Genomic DNA, 21,431 nt, shown 5'->3' with positions numbered 1-21,431 from the left:
TTGTTTTCCCATTAGGAAGGCTCCGTTCATGCGGCCTCCTTTATACCTGAAAAGCATTGTTGTTGCCGTGGTTTTAGTCACTGCCTGCATGGTTCTGAGAAGATATTGAGTTTTCCCAAAGAAACCTGGTGCTTCCAGTTCCTAGTTGGAAGCTCACCCTGCTCTGCTCTATAACTAAACTGAAAGTCAAGGGGAGCACTAGCCTCGAAGTAATGCCCTGATTATCCTGGCAAAACGGGAGGCGTGCAGCAGCTCCATGAGGCCTTCATCGCTGTTCTCTTTTAGTTTCACGGTAGTAAGCTTTCCAAGACTCCTAGAGACCTTACTTCAGCACCCGTTTCGGTATCAGAAAACTGCCTACACCCAGGAAGCTCTGGTCCTGCGTGTATGCTGCGTACCAACTTACTATTTGGAGACTGAGGGCACAAGGCTTCTTTGCCCATTTGGAAAGCTCCGTTCATGCGGCCTCCTTTATACCTGAAAAGCATTGTTGTTGCCGGGGTTTTAGTCACTGCCTGCATGGTTCTGAGAAGATATTGAGTTTCCCGTAAGAAACCTTGTGCTTCCAGTTCCTAGTTGGAAGCTCACTCTGCTCTGCTCTATACCTAATGTGAAAGTCAACGTGAGCACTAGCCTCGAAGTAATGCCCTGATTATCCTGGCAAAACGGGAGGCGTGCAGCAGCTCCATGAGGCCTTCATCGCTGTTCTCTTTTAGTTTCACGGTAGTAAGCTTTCCAAGACTCCTAGAGACCTTACTTCAGCACCCGTTTCGGTATCAGAAAACTGCCTAAACCCAGGACGCTCTGGTCCTGCGTGTATGCTGCGTACCAACTTACTATTTGGAGACTGATGGCACAAGGCTTCTTTGCCCATTTGGAAAGCTCCGTTCATGCGGCCTCCTTTATACCTGAAAAGCATTGTTGTTGCCGGGGTTTTAGTCACTGCCTGCATGGTTCTGAGAAGATATTGAGTTTTCCCGTAAGAAACCTTGTGCTTCCAGTTCCTAGTTGGAAGCTCACCCTGCTCTGCTCTATAACTAAAGTGAAAGTCAAGGGGAGCACTAGCCTCGAAGTAATGCCCTGATTATCCTGGCAAAACGGGAGGCGTGCAGCAGCTCCATGAGGCCTTCGTCGCTGTTCTCTTTGAGTTTCGCGGTTGTAAGCTTTCCAAGACACCTAGAGACCTTACTTCAGCACCCGTTTCGGTATCAGAAAACTGCCTACACCCAGGAAGCTCTGGTCCTGCGTGTATGCTGCGTACCAACTTACTATTTGGAGACTGATGGCACAAGGCTTCTTTGCCCATTTGGAAAGCTCCGTTCATGCGGCCTCCTTTATACCTGAAAAGCTTTGTTGTTGCCGCGGTTTTAGTCACTGCCTGCATGGTTCTGAGAAGATATTGAGTTTCCCGTAAGAAACCTTGTGCTTCCAGTTCCTAGTTGGAAGCTCACCCTGCTCTGCTCTATACCTAATGTGAAAGTCAACGTGAGCCCTAGCCTCGAAGGAAGGCCCTGATTTGCCTTGCCAAACGGGAGGCGTGGAGCAGCTCCATGAGGCCTTCTTCACTGTTCTGCTTTAGTTTCAAGGTAGATAGCTTTTCAAGACTCCTAGAGACCTTGTTTCAGCACCCGTTTTGCTACCATTATACTGAGTGAGACCAGGAAGCTCAGGGCCACGTAGGCAACTTCAGCCCCGTAGGCCTTTTGGAACACCCCAGTGTTGGCTAGAGAAAGGCAACACACTGCACCTTTCCTTGGGAGAGCCAGGTTATCTCAGGTCTACGCAGGATTCAGGAACACACTTCGAGACCGTCCGCCATTAAATGGATGTAACCTCATTCCCCTAGTTGAACTCTATTGAGAAAAACACTCTCTTCTAATCCCTTTTCACCTTTTACACTTAGAGTCACGCATCCTCAAGGAGGTGGTCGTTTGCATTCCAAGTACAATTTAAGCCCAGTTCTTGGTGTAACACTGTAGGTCTTTGACGGATGCACAGGCCCCTAAGTCTCCCTCGTGCATCCTTTGTTTAGGCACTTGGGTGCACGCAGAAAAGCGGTCGTAGAAAAAAGTTGAATCAGGGAAAGCCCCAGTGGGTATCGTGAATCTCTTTTGACTTGTTAGCATCAACATGTACTTATGCTGCGTGTCAATCTGGAAATGGGAAACTGATGCCACAACGCTTGTGTTCCCATTTTGAAAGCTTCATCATGCAGTCTAGAAGACACCTGAAAAGCATGGTTGTTGCTGGGGATTTAGTCACTGCCTGTCGGCTTCTGAGAAGAAAATGAGTTTTCCCGAAAGGACCTTGTGCTTCCAGTTCCTAGTTGGAAGCTCACCCTGCTCTCCTCTATACCAAAAGTGGAAGTCAACGTGAGCACTAACCTAAAAGTAAGACCCTGATTATCCTTGCAAATCGGGAGGCATGCAGCAGCTCCATGAGGCCTTCCTCGCTGTTCTGCTTTAGTTTAACGGTAGTTAGCTTTCCAAGACTCCTAGGCACCTGGCTTCACCACCCGTTTCGGTATCAGAAAACTGCCTAGAGCCAGGAAGCTCTGGTGCTGCGTGTATGCTACGTATCAACCTAGAAATTGGAGACTGATGGCACAAGGCTTGTTTTCCCATTAGGAAGGCTCCGTTCATGCGGCCTCCTTTATACCTGAAAAGCATTGTTGTTGCCGGGGATTTAGTCACTGCCTGCATGGTTCCGAGAAGATATTGAGTTTTCCCAAAGAAACCTGGTGCTTCCAGTTCCTAGTTGGAAGCTCACCCTGCTCTGCTCTATAACTAAAGTGAAAGTCAAGGGGAGCACTAGCCTCGAAGTAATGCCCTGATTATCCTGGCAAAATGGGAGGCGTGCAGCAGCTCCATGAGGCCTTCATCGCTGTTCTCTTTTAGTTTCACGGTAGTAAGCTTTCCAAGACTCCTAGAGACCTTACTTCAGCACCCGTTTCGGTATCAGAAAACTGCCTACACCCAGGAAGCTCTGGTCCTGCGTGTATGCTGCGTACCAACTTACTATTTGGAGACTGAGGGCACAAGGCTTCTTTGCCCATTTGGAAAGCTCCGTTCATGCGGCCTCCTTTATACCTGAAAAGCATTGTTGTTGCCGGGGTTTTAGTCACTGCCTGCATGGTTCTGAGAAGATATGGAGTTTCCCGTAAGAAACCTTGTGCTTCCAGTTCCTAGTTGGAAGCTCACTCTGCTCTGCTCTATACCTAATGTGAAAGTCAACGTGAGCACTAGCCTCGAAGTAATGCCCTGATTATCCTGGCAAAACGGGAGGCGTGCAGCAGCTCCATGAGGCCTTCATCGCTGTTCTCTTTTAGTTTCACGGTAGTAAGCTTTCCAAGACTCCTAGAGACCTTACTTCAGCACCCGTTACGGTATCAGAAAACTGCCTAGAGCCAGGAAGCTCTGGTCCTGCGTGTATGCTGCGTACAAACTTACTATTTGGAGACTGAGGGCACAAGGCTTCTTTGCCCATTTGGAAAGCTCCGTTCATGCGGCCTCCTTTATACCTGAAAAGCATTGTTGTTGCCGCGGTTTTAGTCACTGCCTACATGGTTCTGAGAAGATATTGAGTTTCCCGTAAGAAACCTTGTGCTTCCAGTTCCTAGTTGGAAGCTCACCCTGCTCTGCTCTATACCTAATGTGAAAGTCAACGTGAGCCCTAGCCTCGAAGGAAGGCCCTGATTTGCCTTGCCAAACGGGAGGCGTGGAGCAGCTCCATGAGGCCTTCTTCACTGTTCTGCTTTAGTTTCAAGGTAGATAGCTTTTCAAGACTCCTAGAGACCTTGTTTCAGCACCCGTTTTGCTACCATTATACTGAGTGAGGCCAGGAAGCTCAGGGCCACGTAGGCAACTTCAGCCCCGTAGGCATTTTGGACACCCCAGTGTTGGCTAGAGAAAGGCAACACACTGCACTCTTCCTTCGGAGAGCCAGGTTACCTCAGCTCTACACAGGATTCAGGAAGCACTTCGAGACTGTCCGCCATTAAATGGATGTAACCTCATTCCCCTAGTTGAACTCTATTGAGAAAAACACTCTCTTCTAATCCCTTTTCACCTTTTACACTTAGAGTCACGCATCCTCAAGGAGGTGGTCGTTTGCATTCCAAGTACAATTTAAGCCCAGTTCTTGGTGTAACACTGTAGGTCTTTGACGGATGCACAGGCCCCTAAGTCTCCCTCGTGCATCCTTTGTTTAGGCACTTGGGTGCACGCAGAAAAGCGGTCGTAGAAAAAAGTTGAATCAGGGAAAGCCCCAGTGGGTATCGTGAATCTCTTTTGACTTGTTAGCATCAACATGTACTTATGCTGCGTGTCAATCTGGAAATGGGAAACTGATGCCACAACGCTTGTGTTCCCATTTTGAAAGCTTCATCATGCAGTCTAGAAGATACCTGAAAAGCATGGTTGTTGCTGGGGATTTAGTCACTGCCTGTCGGCTTCTGAGAAGAAAATGAGTTTTCCCGAAAGGACCTTGTGCTTCCAGTTCCTAGTTGGAAGCTCACCCTGCTCTCCTCTATACCAAAAGTGAAAGTCAACGTGAGCACTAACCTAAAAGTAAGACCCTGATTATCCTTGCAAATCGGGAGGCATGCAGCAGCTCCATGAGGCCTTCCTGGCTGTTCTGCTTTAGTTTAACGGTAGTAAGCTTTGCAAGACTCCTAGGCACCTTGCTTCAGCACCCGTTTCGGTATCAGAAAACTGCCTAGAGCCAGGAAGCTCTGGTCCTGCGTGTATGCTGCGTATCAACCTAGAAATTGGAGACTGATGGCACAAGGCTTGTTTTCCCATTAGGAAGGCTCCGTTCATGCGGCCTCCTTTATACCTGAAAAGCATTGTTGTTGCCGTGGTTTTAGTCACTGCCTGCATGGTTCTGAGAAGATATTGAGTTTTCCCAAAGAAACCTGGTGCTTCCAGTTCCTAGTTGGAAGCTCACCCTGCTCTGCTCTATAACTAAACTGAAAGTCAAGGGGAGCACTAGCCTCGAAGTAATGCCCTGATTATCCTGGCAAAACGGGAGGCGTGCAGCAGCTCCATGAGGCCTTCATCGCTGTTCTCTTTTAGTTTCACGGTAGTAAGCTTTCCAAGACTCCTAGAGACCTTACTTCAGCACCCGTTTCGGTATCAGAAAACTGCCTAAAGCCAGGAAGCTCTGGTCCTGCGTGTATGCTGCGTACCAACTTACTATTTGGAGACTGAGGGCACAAGGCTTCTTTGCCCATTTGGAAAGCTCCGTTCATGCGGCCTCCTTTATACCTGAAAAGCATTGTTGTTGCCGGGGTTTTAGTCACTGCCTGCATGGTTCTGAGAAGATATTGAGTTTCCCGTAAGAAACCTTGTGCTTCCAGTTCCTAGTTGGAAGCTCACTCTGCTCTGCTCTATACCTAATGTGAAAGTCAACGTGAGCACTAGCCTCGAAGTAATGCCCTGATTATCCTGGCAAAACGGGAGGCGTGCAGCAGCTCCATGAGGCCTTCATCGCTGTTCTCTTTTAGTTTCACGGTAGTAAGCTTTCCAAGACTCCTAGAGACCTTACTTCAGCACCCGTTTCGGTATCAGAAAACTGCCTAAACCCAGGACGCTCTGGTCCTGCGTGTATGCTGCGTACCAACTTACTATTTGGAGACTGAGGGCACAAGGCTTCTTTGCCCATTTGGAAAGCTCCGTTCATGCGGCCTCCTTTATACCTGAAAAGCATTGTTGTTGCCGGGGTTTTAGTCACTGCCTGCATGGTTCTGAGAAGATATTGAGTTTTCCCGTAAGAAACCTTGTGCTTCCAGTTCCTAGTTGGAAGCTCACCCTGCTCTGCTCTATAACTAAAGTGAAAGTCAAGGGGAGCACTAGCCTCGAAGTAATGCCCTGATTATCCTGGCAAAACGGGAGGCGTGCAGCAGCTCCATGAGGCCTTCGTCGCTGTTCTCTTTGAGTTTCGCGGTTGTAAGCTTTCCAAGACACCTAGAGACCTTACTTCAGCACCCGTTTCGGTATCAGAAAACTGCCTACACCCAGGAAGCTCTGGTCCTGCGTGTATGCTGCGTACCAACTTACTATTTGGAGACTGATGGCACAAGGCTTCTTTGCCCATTTGGAAAGCTCCGTTCATGCGGCCTCCTTTATACCTGAAAAGCTTTGTTGTTGCCGCGGTTTTAGTCACTGCCTGCATGGTTCTGAGAAGATATTGAGTTTCCCGTAAGAAACCTTGTGCTTCCAGTTCCTAGTTGGAAGCTCACCCTGCTCTGCTCTATACCTAATGTGAAAGTCAACGTGAGCCCTAGCCTCGAAGGAAGGCCCTGATTTGCCTTGCCAAACGGGAGGCGTGGAGCAGCTCCATGAGGCCTTCTTCACTGTTCTGCTTTAGTTTCAAGGTAGATAGCTTTTCAAGACTCCTAGAGACCTTGTTTCAGCACCCGTTTTGCTACCATTATACTGAGTGAGACCAGGAAGCTCAGGGCCACGTAGGCAACTTCAGCCCCGTAGGCCTTTTGGAACACCCCAGTGTTGGCTAGAGAAAGGCAACACACTGCACCTTTCCTTGGGAGAGCCAGGTTATCTCAGGTCTACGCAGGATTCAGGAACACACTTCGAGACCGTCCGCCATTAAATGGATGTAACCTCATTCCCCTAGTTGAAATCTATTGAGAAAAACACTCTCTTCTAATCCCTTTTCACCTTTTACACTTAGAGTCACGCATCCTCAAGGAGGTGGTCGTTTGCATTCCAAGTACAATTTAAGCACAGTTCTTGGTGTAACACTGTAGGTCTTTGACGGATGCACAGGTCCCTAAGTCTCCCTCGTGCATCCTTTGTTTAGGCACTTGGCTGCACGCAGAAAAGCGGTCGTAGAAAAAAGTTGAATCAGGGAAAGCCCCAGTGGGTATCGTGAATCTCTTTTGACTTGTTAGCATCACCATGTACTTATGCTGCGTGTCATTCTGGAAATGGGAAACTGATGCCACAACGCTTGTGTTCCCATTTTGAAAGCTTCATCATGCAGTCTAGAAGACACCTGAAAAGCATGGTTGTTGCTGCGGATTTAGTCACTGCCTGTCGGCTTCTGAGAAGAAAATGAGTTTTCCCGAAAGGACCTTGTGCTTCCAGTTCCTAGTTGGAACCTCACCCTGCTCTCCTCTATACCAAAAGTGGAAGTCAACGTGAGCACTAACCTAAAAGTAAGGCCCTGATTATCCTTACAAATCGGGAGGCATGCAGCAGCTCCATGAGGCCTTCCTCGCTGTTCTGCTTTAGTTTAACGGTAGTAAGCTTTCCAAGACTCCTAGGCACCTGGCTTCACCACCCGTTTCGGTATCAGAAAACTGCCTAGAGCCAGGAAGCTCTGGTGCTGCGTGTATGCTGCGTATCAACCTAGAAATTGGAGACTGATGGCACAAGGCTTGTTTTCCCATTAGGAAGGCTCCGTTCATGCGGCCTCCTTTATACCTGAAAAGCATTGTTGTTGCCGGGGATTTAGTCACTGCCTGCATGGTTCCGAGAAGATATTCAGTTTTCCCAAAGAAACCTGGTGCTTCCAGTTCCTAGTTGGAAGCTCACTCTGCTCTGCTCTATACCTAATGTGAAAGTCAACGTGAGCACTAGCCTGGAAGTAATGCCCTGATTATCCTGGCAAAACGGGAGGCGTGCAGCAGCTCCATGAGGCCTTCATCGCTGTTCTCTTTTAGTTTCACGGTAGTAAGCTTTCCAAGACTCCTAGAGACCTTACTTCAGCACCCGTTACGGTATCAGAAAACTGCCTAGAGCCAGGAAGCTCTGGTCCTGCGTGTATGCTGCGTACAAACTTACTATTTGGAGACTGAGGGCACAAGGCTTCTTTGCCCATTTGGAAAGCTCCGTTCATGCGGCCTCCTTTATACCTGAAAAGCTTTGTTGTTGCCGCGGTTTTAGTCACTGCCTGCATGGTTCTGAGAAGATATTGAGTTTCCCGTAAGAAACCTTGTGCTTCCAGTTCCTAGTTGGAAGCTCACCCTGCTCTGCTCTATACCTAATGTGAAAGTCAACGTGAGCCCTAGCCTCGAAGGAAGGCCCTGATTTGCCTTGCCAAACGGGAGGCGTGGAGCAGCTCCATGAGGCCTTCTTCACTGTTCTGCTTTAGTTTCAAGGTAGATAGCTTTTCAAGACTCCTAGAGACCTTGTTTCAGCACCCGTTTTGCTACCATTATACTGAGTGAGGCCAGGAAGCTCAGGGCCACGTAGGCAACTTCAGCCCCATAGGCATTTTGGACACCCCAGTGTTGGCTAGAGAAAGGCAACACACTGCACTCTTCCTTCGGAGAGCCAGGTTACCTCAGCTCTACACAGGATTCAGGAAGCACTTCGAGACTGTCCGCCATTAAATGGATGTAACCTCATTCCCCTAGTTGAACTCTATTGAGAAAAACACTCTCTTCTAATCCCTTTTCACCTTTTACACTTAGAGTCACGCATCCTCAAGGAGGTGGTCGTTTGCATTCCAAGTACAATTTAAGCCCAGTTCTTGGTGTAACACTGTAGGTCTTTGACGGATGCACAGGCCCCTAAGTCTCCCTCGTGCATCCTTTGTTTAGGCACTTGGGTGCACGCAGAAAAGCGGTCGTAGAAAAAAGTTGAATCAGGGAAAGCCCCAGTGGGTATCGTGAATCTCTTTTGACTTGTTAGCATCAACATGTACTTATGCTGCGTGTCAATCTGGAAATGGGAAACTGATGCCACAACGCTTGTGTTCCCATTTTGAAAGCTTCATCATGCAGTCTAGAAGATACCTGAAAAGCATGGTTGTTGCTGGGGATTTAGTCACTGCCTGTCGGCTTCTGAGAAGAAAATGAGTTTTCCCGAAAGGACCTTGTGCTTCCAGTTCCTAGTTGGAAGCTCACCCTGCTCTCCTCTATACCAAAAGTGGAAGTCAACGTGAGCACTAACCTAAAAGTAAGACCCTGATTATCCTTGCAAATCGGGAGGCATGCAGCAGCTCCATGAGGCCTTCCTGGCTGTTCTGCTTTAGTTTAACGGTAGTAAGCTTTGCAAGACTCCTAGGCACCTTGCTTCAGCACCCGTTTCGGTATCAGAAAACTGCCTAGAGCCAGGAAGCTCTGGTCCTGCGTGTATGCTGCGTATCAACCTAGAAATTGGAGACTGATGGCACAAGGCTTGTTTTCCCATTAGGAAGGCTCCGTTCATGCGGCCTCCTTTATACCTGAAAAGCATTGTTGTTGCCGTGGTTTTAGTCACTGCCTGCATGGTTCTGAGAAGATATTGAGTTTTCCCAAAGAAACCTGGTGCTTCCAGTTCCTAGTTGGAAGCTCACCCTGCTCTGCTCTATAACTAAACTGAAAGTCAAGGGGAGCACTAGCCTCGAAGTAATGCCCTGATTATCCTGGCAAAACGGGAGGCGTGCAGCAGCTCCATGAGGCCTTCATCGCTGTTCTCTTTTAGTTTCACGGTAGTAAGCTTTCCAAGACTCCTAGAGACCTTACTTCAGCACCCGTTTCGGTATCAGAAAACTGCCTACACCCAGGAAGCTCTGGTCCTGCGTGTATGCTGCGTACCAACTTACTATTTGGAGACTGAGGGCACAAGGCTTCTTTGCCCATTTGGAAAGCTCCGTTCATGCGGCCTCCTTTATACCTGAAAAGCATTGTTGTTGCCGGGGTTTTAGTCACTGCCTGCATGGTTCTGAGAAGATATTGAGTTTCCCGTAAGAAACCTTGTGCTTCCAGTTCCTAGTTGGAAGCTCACTCTGCTCTGCTCTATACCTAATGTTGCCGCAGACCGGCTGCAGAAAGCTAGAAGTTCCTGGCGGTGAGGGGTAAGGAACTGAAAAGCACCAGTATGGGGTCAGAAGGGCCAAGACAACTGATGGTTGCAAGGGTAGTTTATTCAAAGAGCATGAATATATATATAGGTTTAGTACGGAACGAATACCAGACAACAAATCAGCAAACCTTGTATTTCCACATAATTCTGTCGCCACTATCTATGCGCCATTATCTATGCGCCATTATCTATGCATCACTATCTATGCATCACTATCTATGCGTCAGCATGCCTTATGGGCCGTTCTTTGGAGATACAGACTTCCCCCTCAGGGCAGCACGTCCTTCTTCTGGGGAGCAACCAGGGGCTCTTAGATCCAGAGCAGGCACCTGGAACGAAACTGGCCGCAAGCCATTTTCCTTTTTTACGCTCAATACCGCAGCGTCAGGAGTGCATACCAAGAAAGAGACAAGCAGTTCTCCGCAAAGCAGAAAGCTGAATAAGCTTACAGCTTGGGGGCCACCACATTTCCCCCTTTTTTATTATTTTTTAAAGCTTGATAATGTAGTTTTAAGCCATGAACATCCTGACGCAAGACAGCAAAGCGCCCCATTACAAATCTAACAATACAAGGTAATAAACCGATCACCAATAAAAGTAGTACACCAATTGATATCAGGCCTGAGAGCCCTCCATGAATCCATTGTATCGGATTTAGCCCTTGTAGTTGATCTAATAATCCTTGAATCAAATTCTGGGGTCCATCTTCGTCCAGGTGGGCCTCTTGAATAGCTTGTATTTCGGCATTTAACTTTTGAATATCAAGGCTAATGTGTCCATCAGTCCATACACTTAATATATGCATTTTTACTTTTTCCCAATCCCATTGTGAATCATTATATAAATGTTGAGTTACACAAATCCAGGTATATTTGGCATGACAAATCAAACGCATTTTTAATTTTAAAGCCATAACTTGATCCCCTATTCCTATTAGAACATTTTTTAATTCATCTACTTCCGTTTTTAGTTGGGTATCAATATGACTTTGTAGGGCTAATGCTACACTAGTATTTTTAGATAACTGATTAACATAATGAGCCTGGTGAATAGTTTGTGAAAGAGCAATCCCAGCAGTGGCCGCAGTAGCAGTTAAAGCTGCTAAGGCTAGGATTGCACATATTAGAACACCTATAAATCTCTTTGGTCGTTTTAATGCTTCAGTCAATTCCAGCCAGGCTTGCATGCCAGTGTTATGATACCATGGTTCAGACAAATTAACAGGTAACATTATATAAGAAGGTTGCTTCATAATCATAACAGATGCAGATCCTTTAACGGGCAAAACACAACTACTAAAGATACAATTAACACAAGTAATATTATAACCTATAGGATTCATAGTGTTTTCTACAATTAAATCTCCAATCAATAAAGCATAAGGAGGAGCGACGCAAGTAATCACCGGTCTATAAGAAAAGGATAAGGCAAGTTTCCAGAATTCCCATTGCTTGTAAAAAACAAGGCTGTTATTATTAACGGGGACAGAAGAAACTAGTATGGTGCCATTATCATAATCTAAAGTACACCAGACAGAGGCTTTAGTCCATGTATCATTACAAACAGGAAAATCAAACTGCGGGAATTCAGAAGCCATAAAAGCAGGAAATTGTAGTCCTGTGACAGTCTTTACGACCGTAATTTGATGTCCAGCTAATAACGTCCCTTGATTACCTATGGTAGTTTCAATACACAAATAATGTCCAGTATCTTCAATTCTCAAGCGATATATGCATAGAGAATGATCCAACGAAGTATTAGAAGCAAGCTTAGTTACTCTAGCATTCATGTGAATGGGAACGTTATCCTTATACCAAAATACAAAGGTGGATAAATCTTCTCGTCTAGGAACAGTCTGTTTGCAAGGAAGACAAATATTAGATCCCACAGCTTTATAATTTTTACGTAAATGAGTAAAAAATTGAGAATTTACAGTGATTTGGTAAGAAATAGCATGTTCTAAAGCAACAGCCTTAACACAACCAGAATTGGTACTCATAGGACTTAAACAAACAGGGGGAGTATTAAGCCAATTAGAGTAATTAACAGAAGTATTAGTAATAGGCAAATTTCCTAGCACTCTTCCAAAAGTAGAATCATTATAGAAAATTGGAAGGTCAGCTTCAGACCATGTAACAGGTTGTAATAAAGGAGGATCGGGTACATAAGCCCAATAAGATTTAGCCTCTATAGGTGGGGCTGCCAATACAGCTATCATGGCTAAAAAAAAGGTAAGAGGAGAGCGAGGATGAGCACTCTCCTCCATAATCCTACGTGCTTGAAATACTAAACATTGCAATTGATACCAAGTAATTTGATTTCGATCTCCCCTCGCCTCCCTGACAAGTTGTCTCCTACTCCGTCGCCGCATTCTTCTCATCCGCCGGGGGAACCGGTTGGGGTGTGCTGTGGTCGATTGCGAGAGCCTCAGGCGACGCATTCTTCGAGTCAGGGTGTTTATTGGTGATGGCATGATAATGTCGAACCAAGCGCTCCGGGAGCCACCGCGGAGAGTCTGCCTCCCTAGGGAAAACACAAACATGGCCTCGGCCCCATACTAAAACAGGGTCTGGTCCATGCCAAAGGTTAGTCATGGGATCTTTCCATTTAACAAGCGCTTTTTCAGGAGGGGTTCCAGAAAGACCTGTAAACAATCGTTCATAAGGCGTGTGACTAAATGCATCTAAAGTTAAAAAATTTAAAATAAATAAAGCATGATTAAGCATAATCTGAGGAGATCTATCATATTCCCCCTTTTTTATTTTTTGTAATGTAATTTTTAATTGTCGGTTGGCACGTTCTACAATACCTTGACCCTGAGGATTGTAGGGAATGCCTGTTTTATGTGAAATATGGAAAGTTGCACAAAAATTGGCAAAAGCTTTACTCGTATATCCTGGAGCATTATCTGTTTTTAAAGCTTTAGGAATTCCCATAGATGCAAAACAATGAAATAAATGAGTAATTACATATTTAGTAGATTCCCCAGCCAAAGGCGTAGCACATATAAAATTAGAGTAAGTATCAACAGTTACATGAACAAATTGTAATTTACCAAAAGAGGGAATATGAGTAACATCCATTTGCCAAAGATGATGAGGGAGTAAACCCCGAGGATTGACTCCAAATTGTGGAACAGGAAGGTGGGGTAAACATTTAGAGCAGGACTTAACAATGTATCGGGCTGTTTCTCTAGAAATAGAGAATTGTTTTTGAAGCATAGCAGCAGATTGATGATGTAAATTATGTGATTGAGTAGCAAGATCCTGAGGTTGAGATAAACTTAAGCCTATAATCTTTGTATTTTCGTCAGCCAATTGATTTCCCAAAGACAATGGGCCAGGGAGACCTGAATGGGCTCGAATATGTAATATGGCTACAGGAAAGTCATGCTGACGAATAATCTTTTGTAGTTGAAAGAAAGTCTGAAACAATTGAGAATCAACAGTATTGCCAATTATAGCAGTTTCTATGTTACGCAAAATAGTAACCAAATAATGGCTATCTGTATAGAGATTAAAAGAACAATGTGAAAAGATTTGAAAAGCCAAGGAAATCGCATGTAATTCAACTCGTTGGGCAGAGGTATGATCTGTTTGTTCTTTATGAAGTAAGTCATCAGAAATAACCACAGCGATGCCATTGGCAGAACCATCAGTAAAAACATTTGGGGCATTGAGAATAGGAGTTGAACAGATAGTTTTTGGAAAAATAAATAGATGTTGAGTAGCAAAATGAAGGAGCTTATTAGAAGGATAATGATTATCAATAATTCCTGAATATCCAGCAAAAGCAAGAGCCCAAGAATCAGAGACAAATAATAGCCAAGAATATTGATAACTAGTATAAGGTATAATAATAGAATTTGGTTCATATCCTACCAACTGAATATTTCTTCTACGACCCAATTGAACAAGGGTTGCTATTAACTCATAATAAGGTGTAATGACTTTATTAGGCGTATTTTTCATATGAATCCATTCAAGAATTCCTGTTTCTTGCCATAATAAGGCGGTAGGGGTATGTGACGTAGCACAGATTATTAATAGTATAGGTAAAGAAGGCTCAATTCTAGTTAGCTGAGCAGATTGTATTGCTTTGTTTACAAGCTTGAGTGCTTGTTGAGCTTCAGAAGTTAAAATACGAGGGGAAGAAGGATCAGGACTTCCCTTTAGGATATTAAAAAGAGGCTGTAACTGACCCGTAGTTAATTTTAAAGAAGGTCGCAGCCAATTAATATCTCCTAATAACTTTTGAAAATCATTTAAAGTTTTAAGAACGTCAGTCCGTATCTCTATCTTCTGAGGTGTAATATTATAATTTGTGATATACTTACCAAGATATGAGAAAGGTGGGTTCATCTGTACTTTGTCAGCAGCAATGACTAGTCCTGATCGTGACAAATGACTTTGAAGGGAATTATAAGCCTTAAGTAAAATATGTTTATCAGAATAAGCAAGTAATAAGTCATCCATATAATGAATAAAATATATCTGAGGAAACTGTTTACGAAAAGGGGCAATAACTTGAGCTACAAACTGTTGACATAAAGTAGGACTATTAGCCATACCCTGAGGCAGCATTTTCCATTGATAACGTTGCATAGGTTCTGTAAAATTTAAAGAGGGTAAGCTAAAAGCAAATCACAACTTATCAGCCGGAAATAGAGGAATAGTAAAAAAGCAATCCTTAAGATCAATAATAATAATCATATAATTTTTAGGTATGGCTGCAGGAGAAGGCAAACCTGGTTGCAGAGCTCCCATAATTACCATAGTTTGATTAACAGCACGTAAATCTTGCAATAAACGATATTTTCCCGATTTTTTCTTTATAACGAATATAGGAGTATTCCAAGGGCTATTAGACTTTTCTAGTCTGCCCAAAGCAAGCTGTTCATTAATTATATTATGAGCCGCCATTAATTTCTCCTTAGAAAGGGGCCATTGGTCCACCCAGACAGGATTATCAGAAATCCAAGTTATAGGGTCAGCATGTGGTGGAGGAGAATCCAAGGCCCCTAGAAAAAACCCAAGCCTGTTTTATCCCGTTTATTATCAGTCTGTAAGGGTAATTTATTTCCCTGTTGATTTTTTCCCAAACCATTCCTAGGATCATACCCTTGATTTAACAATATATTAGTTACAGTAGGGTTGGGACTAAGCAATAGGATTCCCATTTGTTGTAATATATCTCTTCCCCAAAGGTTAACTGGCAGTCCGGGCAATACGTAGGGTTTGAATATTCCTTGATTACCTTCAGCATCCTGCCAATGTAGGTATTGCGAACTTTGTTGTGGAGAATTAGATTGGCCAATACCTTGCAACTGTGTAATGGTTTGGTGCACGGGCCAATTTTTTGGCCAATGTATAAACGAAATAACAGAAACATCAGCACCAGTATCTAATAACCCAGAAAAAGGCCTTCCATTTATTTTTAATACCAATTGTGGTCTTTCCCTACCAATTTGTTGAATCCAGTAAACTGCATCAGAGGAACCGAAAGCCCCAGTTCCTCTTTTGTTATGTTGTAAAATTTTTCCTTCTGGTATGAATGGAATTAATAGAAGCTGAGCTATTCACATACCGGGTGTGATAAGAAAAGATCCTTTTGATGTTTGAACCATAACCTTTAATTCCCCTTCATAATCAGCATCAATCACCCCAGGAATAATAGTTAAGCCTTTCATAGACATACTACTTCTTCCAAGGATTATACCAACTGTTCCCTGGGGTAAAGGCCCAAAAGTTCCCGTAGGAAGGGCTTGGGGTCCCATATCCGAGGTTAATAAGAATTGGGTGGAGGCACAGAGGTCCAGTCCTGCACTATTTGGCGTGGCCCTTTGAAGGGAGGAGATTCCATTCCCTGAGGAACAAAGGTCTGAGCTGGAGGCGGTGGAGCAGGTTGTGGGGGGATTATTGACATTGCTCCAATTGTTTGATGGGGCCGGAGCAGGCCCCTCCGGAAGTTTCCCGACAAGGGAGTTCCATCTTTATGAGTCACTGATCGACATTCTTTAGCCCAATGCCGTCCTCTTTTGCATCGGGGACAAATTGTGGGAGGAGGAGATTTACCTTGAGGCACAGAACTTACGATAGGCATATTAGGAGTATCAACAGTACAATTTTTTGCAAAATGACCTGGCTTCCCACATTTAAAACAGTTTTTACTTTTAGCATTTGGCCCAAATCCTGCCTTAGTTAGGGCTGCAGCTATAGCTGCTCCCTGTAAGTAAGATGATCCAATATCAGAACAAACTCGAATATAATCCTCTAAATTTCCTTTCCTTTTCCATGGACGTATAGCTGCTTGACAAATATTAGCATTTTCGAAAGCCAATTGTTTGACGATAATTGCTCCAGAAGGACCATCAGAAATAATTCTATTAACAGCCTGTAATAATCTATCCACAAAATCAGCATAAGGTTCATCTGCCCCTTGCCTTATTTTAGCAAGGTCTTCAGTCCTAGTGGAGGCAGGTAAATGTTTCCATGCATGTAGAGCTATATGATTGATCTGAGCATAAGCCACAAAAGGGAAAGCTAATTGATCCTGTAATAACTGATGTTGTCCTTCCCCAATCAACATCTCATAATTTACTAGCACATTATGTGCAGTATTTCTTTCAGCTTGTTCAGCAGCCTTTTCATAATATTCTGATTTCCAAAGTAAATAGTCGCCACCAGTGAGACAAGCACGAGCAATAGATTTCCAGTCTGCTGGAGGCAATGCTTCTGTTGCAATAGTATCCAACATAGTAATAGTGAAAGGGGCTGTAGGCCCATATTGTGCACAGGCTGCTTTTAAATCTTTCAAAACCTTAAAGGAGAGAGGCTGATATTCCCGATTATTTTGTTGTGGATTTTGAGGATTGGGTCGTTCCACCACCGGGCAGCAGAATAAAGGATCCTCCCCTCTATTAAGAGCTCCCCGTACTGCTTGTTGTAAAGGACTAAGCTTAGGAGGGATAGGGACAGAGACATGTAACTGCTGTAACCGCGGAAGAATATTTTCATCAGGATATTTTTCAGCCTCATATTTGGCTTCTTCATCCGCTAAATCAAAAGAAAAGTCATCATCATCAAGTGAATTAACACTTTTTATCCTCGGTGGCAACGAAGGAGCAGTAGCTACTGCAGCAATATGTTCTACAGATTTAGCTGTTAATTTTGGAACTGAATCATAAATTGGATTAAAACAATCTCTTATTAAATTCCACAAGCTAAAAATGGAAACTGAAACAGAAGATGGTCCATGAGCTTCATGATATTTAGATAATTCATCTCCTACACGAGTCCAAATTGCTAAGTCCACTGATCCTCCTTCAGGGAACCAAGGACAAGCATCATATACTAATTGCAAAAATTCCAGAAGTTGTGAGGTAGTTACCTTAGTTCCACGGGCTTTTAACATTGAAAGCAAAACCTGAGCAAATAAATCACGCTCCTTAGAGCCCTTTTGTCCCATATTATTTTACTTCTGACTCTTTCTCGAGTTACCGTCCTAAAAACGAAATTATTTCTTGTGGCCACACTATCTCACTCGAGAGTTCTACTTACCTGAAATCTTCCGAAATGCCTCACGCACTCAGGTCCCTGTTCGGGCGCCACTTGCCGCAGACCGGCTGCAGAAAGCTAGAAGTTCCTGGCGGTGAGGGGTAAGGAACTGAAAAGCACCAGTATGGGGTCAGAAGGGCCAAGACAACTGATGGTTGCAAGGCTAGTTTATTCAAAGAGCATGAATGTATATATAGGTTTAGTACGGAACGAATACCAGACAACAAATCAGCAAACCTTGTATTTCCACATAATTCTGTCGCCACTATCTATGCGCCATTATCTATGCGCCATTATCTATGCATCACTATCTATGCATCACTATCTATGCGTCAGCATGCCTTATGGGCCGTTCTTTGGAGATACAGACTTCCCCCTCAGGGCAGCACGTCCTTCTTCTGGGGAGCAACCAGGGGCTCTTAGATCCAGAGCAGGCACCTGGAACGAAACTGGCCGCAAGCCATTTTCCTTTTTTACGCTCAATACCGCAGCGTCAGGAGTGCATACCAAGAAAGAGACAAGCAGTTCTCCGCAAAGCAGAAAGCTGAATAAGCTTACAGCTTGGGGGCCACCACATAATGTGAAAGTCAACGTGAGCACTAGCCTCGAAGTAATGCCCTGATTATCCTGGCAAAACGGGAGGCGTGCAGCAGCTCCATGAGGCCTTCATCGCTGTTCTCTTTTAGTTTCACGGTAGTAAGCTTTCCAAGACTCCTAGAGACCTTACTTCAGCACCCGTTTCGGTATCAGAAAACTGCCTAAACCCAGGACGCTCTGGTCCTGCGTGTATGCTGCGTACCAACTTACTATTTGGAGACTGATGGCACAAGGCTTCTTTGCCCATTTGGAAAGCTCCGTTCATGCGGCCTCCTTTATACCTGAAAAGCATTGTTGTTGCCGGGGTTTTAGTCACTGCCTGCATGGTTCTGAGAAGATATTGAGTTTCCCGTAAGAAACCTTGTGCTTCCAGTTCCTAGTTGGAAGCTCACCCTGCTCTGCTCTATACCTAATGTGAAAGTCAACGTGAGCCCTAGCCTCGAAGGAAGGCCCTGATTTGCCTTGCCAAACGGGAGGCGTGGAGCAGCTCCATGAGGCCTTCTTCACTGTTCTGCTTTAGTTTCAAGGTAGATAGCTTTTCAAGACTCCTAGAGACCTTGTTTCAGCACCCGTTTTGCTACCATTATACTGAGTGAGGCCAGGAAGCTCAGGGCCACGTAGGCAACTTCAGCCCCGTAGGCATTTTGGACACCCCAGTGTTGGCTAGAGAAAGGCAACACACTGCACTCTTCCTTCGGAGAGCCAGGTTACCTCAGCTCTACACAGGATTCAGGAAGCACTTCGAGACTGTCCGCCATTAAATGGATGTAACCTCATTCCCCTAGTTGAACTCTATTGAGAAAAACACTCTCTTCTAATCCCTTTTCACCTTTTACACTTAGAGTCACGCATCCTCAAGGAGGTGGTCGTTTGCATTCCAAGTACAATTTAAGCCCAGTTCTTGGTGTAACACTGTAGGTCTTTGACGGATGCACAGGCCCCTAAGTCTCCCTCGTGCATCCTTTGTTTAGGCACTTGGGTGCACGCAGAAAAGCGGTCGTAGAAAAAAGTTGAATCAGGGAAAGCCCCAGTGGGTATCGTGAATCTCTTTTGACTTGTTAGCATCACCATGTACTTATGCTGCGTGTCAATCTGGAAATGGGAAACTGATGCCACAACGCTTGTGTTCCCATTTTGAAAGCTTCATCATGCAGTCTAGAAGATACCTGAAAAGCATGGTTGTTGCTGGGGATTTAGTCACTGCCTGTCGGCTTCTGAGAAGAAAATGAGTTTTCCCGAAAGGACCTTGTGCTTCCAGTTCCTAGTTGGAAGCTCACCCTGCTCTCCTCTATACCAAAAGTGGAAGTCAACGTGAGCACTAACCTAAAAGTAAGACCCTGATTATCCTTGCAAATCGGGAGGCATGCAGCAGCTCCATGAGGCCTTCCTGGCTGTTCTGCTTTAGTTTAACGGTAGTAAGCTTTGCAAGACTCCTAGGCACCTTGCTTCAGCACCCGTTTCGGTATCAGAAAACTGCCTAGAGCCAGGAAGCTCTGGTCCTGCGTGTATGCTGCGTATCAACCTAGAAATTGGAGACTGATGGCACAAGGCTTGTTTTCCCATTAGGAAGGCTCCGTTCATGCGGCCTCCTTTATACCTGAAAAGCATTGTTGTTGCCGTGGTTTTAGTCACTGCCTGCATGGTTCTGAGAAGATATTGAGTTTTCCCAAAGAAACCTGGTGCTTCCAGTTCCTAGTTGGAAGCTCACCCTGCTCTGCTCTATAACTAAACTGAAAGTCAAGGGGAGCACTAGCCTCGAAGTAATGCCCTGATTATCCTGGCAAAACGGGAGGCGTGCAGCAGCTCCATGAGGCCTTCATCGCTGTTCTCTTTTAGTTTCACGGTAGTAAGCTTTCCAAGACTCCTAGAGACCTTACTTCAGCACCCGTTTCGGTATCAGAAAACTGCCTACACCCAGGAAGCTCTGGTCCTGCGTGTATGCTGCGTACCAACTTACTATTTGGAGACTGAGGGCACAAGGCTTCTTTGCCCATTTGGAAAGCTCCGTTCATGCGGCCTCCTTTATACCTGAAAAGCATTGTTGTTGCCGGGGTTTTAGTCACTGCCTGCATGGTTCTGAGAAGATATTGAGTTTCCCGTAAGAAACCTTGTGCTTCCAGTTCCTAGTTGGAAGCTCACTCTGCTCTGCTCTATACCTAATGTGAAAGTCAACGTGAGCACTAGCCTCGAAGTAATGCCCTGATTATCCTGGCAAAACGGGAGGCGTGCAGCAGCTCCATGAGGCCTTCATCGCTGTTCTCTTTTAGTTTCACGGTAGTAAGCTTTCCAAGACTCCTAGAGACCTTACTTCAGCACCCGTTTCGGTATCAGAAAACTGCCTAAACCCAGGACGCTCTGGTCCTGCGTGTATGCTGCGTACCAACTTACTATTTGGAGACTGATGGCACAAGGCTTCTTTGCCCATTTGGAAAGCTCCGTTCATGCGGCCTCCTTTATACCTGAAAAGCATTGTTGTTGCCGGGGTTTTAGTCACTGCCTGCATGGTTCTGAGAAGATATTGAGTTTTCCCGTAAGAAACCTTGTGCTTCCAGTTCCTAGTTGGAAGCTCACCCTGCTCTGCTCTATAACTAAAGTGAAAGTCAAGGGGAGCACTAGCCTCGAAGTAATGCCCTGATTATCCTGGCAAAACGGGAGGCGTGCAGCAGCTCCATGAGGCCTTCGTCGCTGTTCTCTTTGAGTTTCGCGGTTGTAAGCTTTCCAAGACACCTAGAGACCTTACTTCAGCACCCGTTTCGGTATCAGAAAACTGCCTACACCCAGGAAGCTCTGGTCCTGCGTGTATGCTGCGTACCAACTTACTATTTGGAGACTGATGGCACAAGGCTTCTTTGCCCATTTGGAAAGCTCCGTTCATGCGGCCTCCTTTATACCTGAAAAGCTTTGTTGTTGCCGCGGTTTTAGTCACTGCCTGCATGGTTCTGAGAAGATATTGAGTTTCCCGTAAGAAACCTTGTGCTTCCAGTTCCTAGTTGGAAGCTCACCCTGCTCTGCTCTATACCTAATGTGAAAGTCAACGTGAGCCCTAGCCTCGAAGGAAGGCCCTGATTTGCCTTGCCAAACGGGAGGTGTGGAGCAGCTCCATGAGGCCTTCTTCACTGTTCTGCTTTAGTTTCAAGGTAGATAGCTTTTCAAGACTCCTAGAGACCTTGTTTCAGCACCCGTTTTGCTACCATTATACTGAGTGAGACCAGGAAGCTCAGGGCCACGTAGGCAACTTCAGCCCCGTAGGCCTTTTGGAACACCCCAGTGTTGGCTAGAGAAAGGCAACACACTGCACCTTTCCTTGGGAGAGCCAGGTTATCTCAGGTCTACGCAGGATTCAGGAACACACTTCGAGACCGTCCGCCATTAAATGGATGTAACCTCATTCCCCTAGTTGAAATCTATTGAGAAAAACACTCTCTTCTAATCCCTTTTCACCTTTTACACTTAGAGTCACGCA

At 45.1% G+C, this 21,431-nt stretch overlaps 1 long non-coding RNA gene across 1 annotated transcript; it reads right to left on the bottom strand.

Annotated features, from left to right (window-relative positions):
- Positions 1 to 10,953: 10,953 nt before the first annotated feature.
- Positions 10,954 to 12,229, bottom strand: LOC309621722. The gene is made up of 2 exons (XR_014240207.1): positions 12,122 to 12,229; positions 10,954 to 11,670 (listed from the first exon to the last, which is right to left on the bottom strand). It is a non-coding gene; the product is annotated as an uncharacterized lncRNA (long non-coding RNA).
- Between the last annotated feature and the right edge of the window lie 9,202 nt (positions 12,230 to 21,431).

The sequence above is a fragment of the Balaenoptera borealis genome (genome assembly GCF_965194805.1).
Source record: "Balaenoptera borealis genome assembly, contig: HAP1_SCAFFOLD_941, whole genome shotgun sequence".
Lineage (NCBI taxonomy): Eukaryota > Metazoa > Chordata > Mammalia > Artiodactyla > Balaenopteridae > Balaenoptera > Balaenoptera borealis.
Note: the sequence above shows the minus strand (reverse complement) of the source record. Positions and strands in the feature narration are given on the sequence as shown.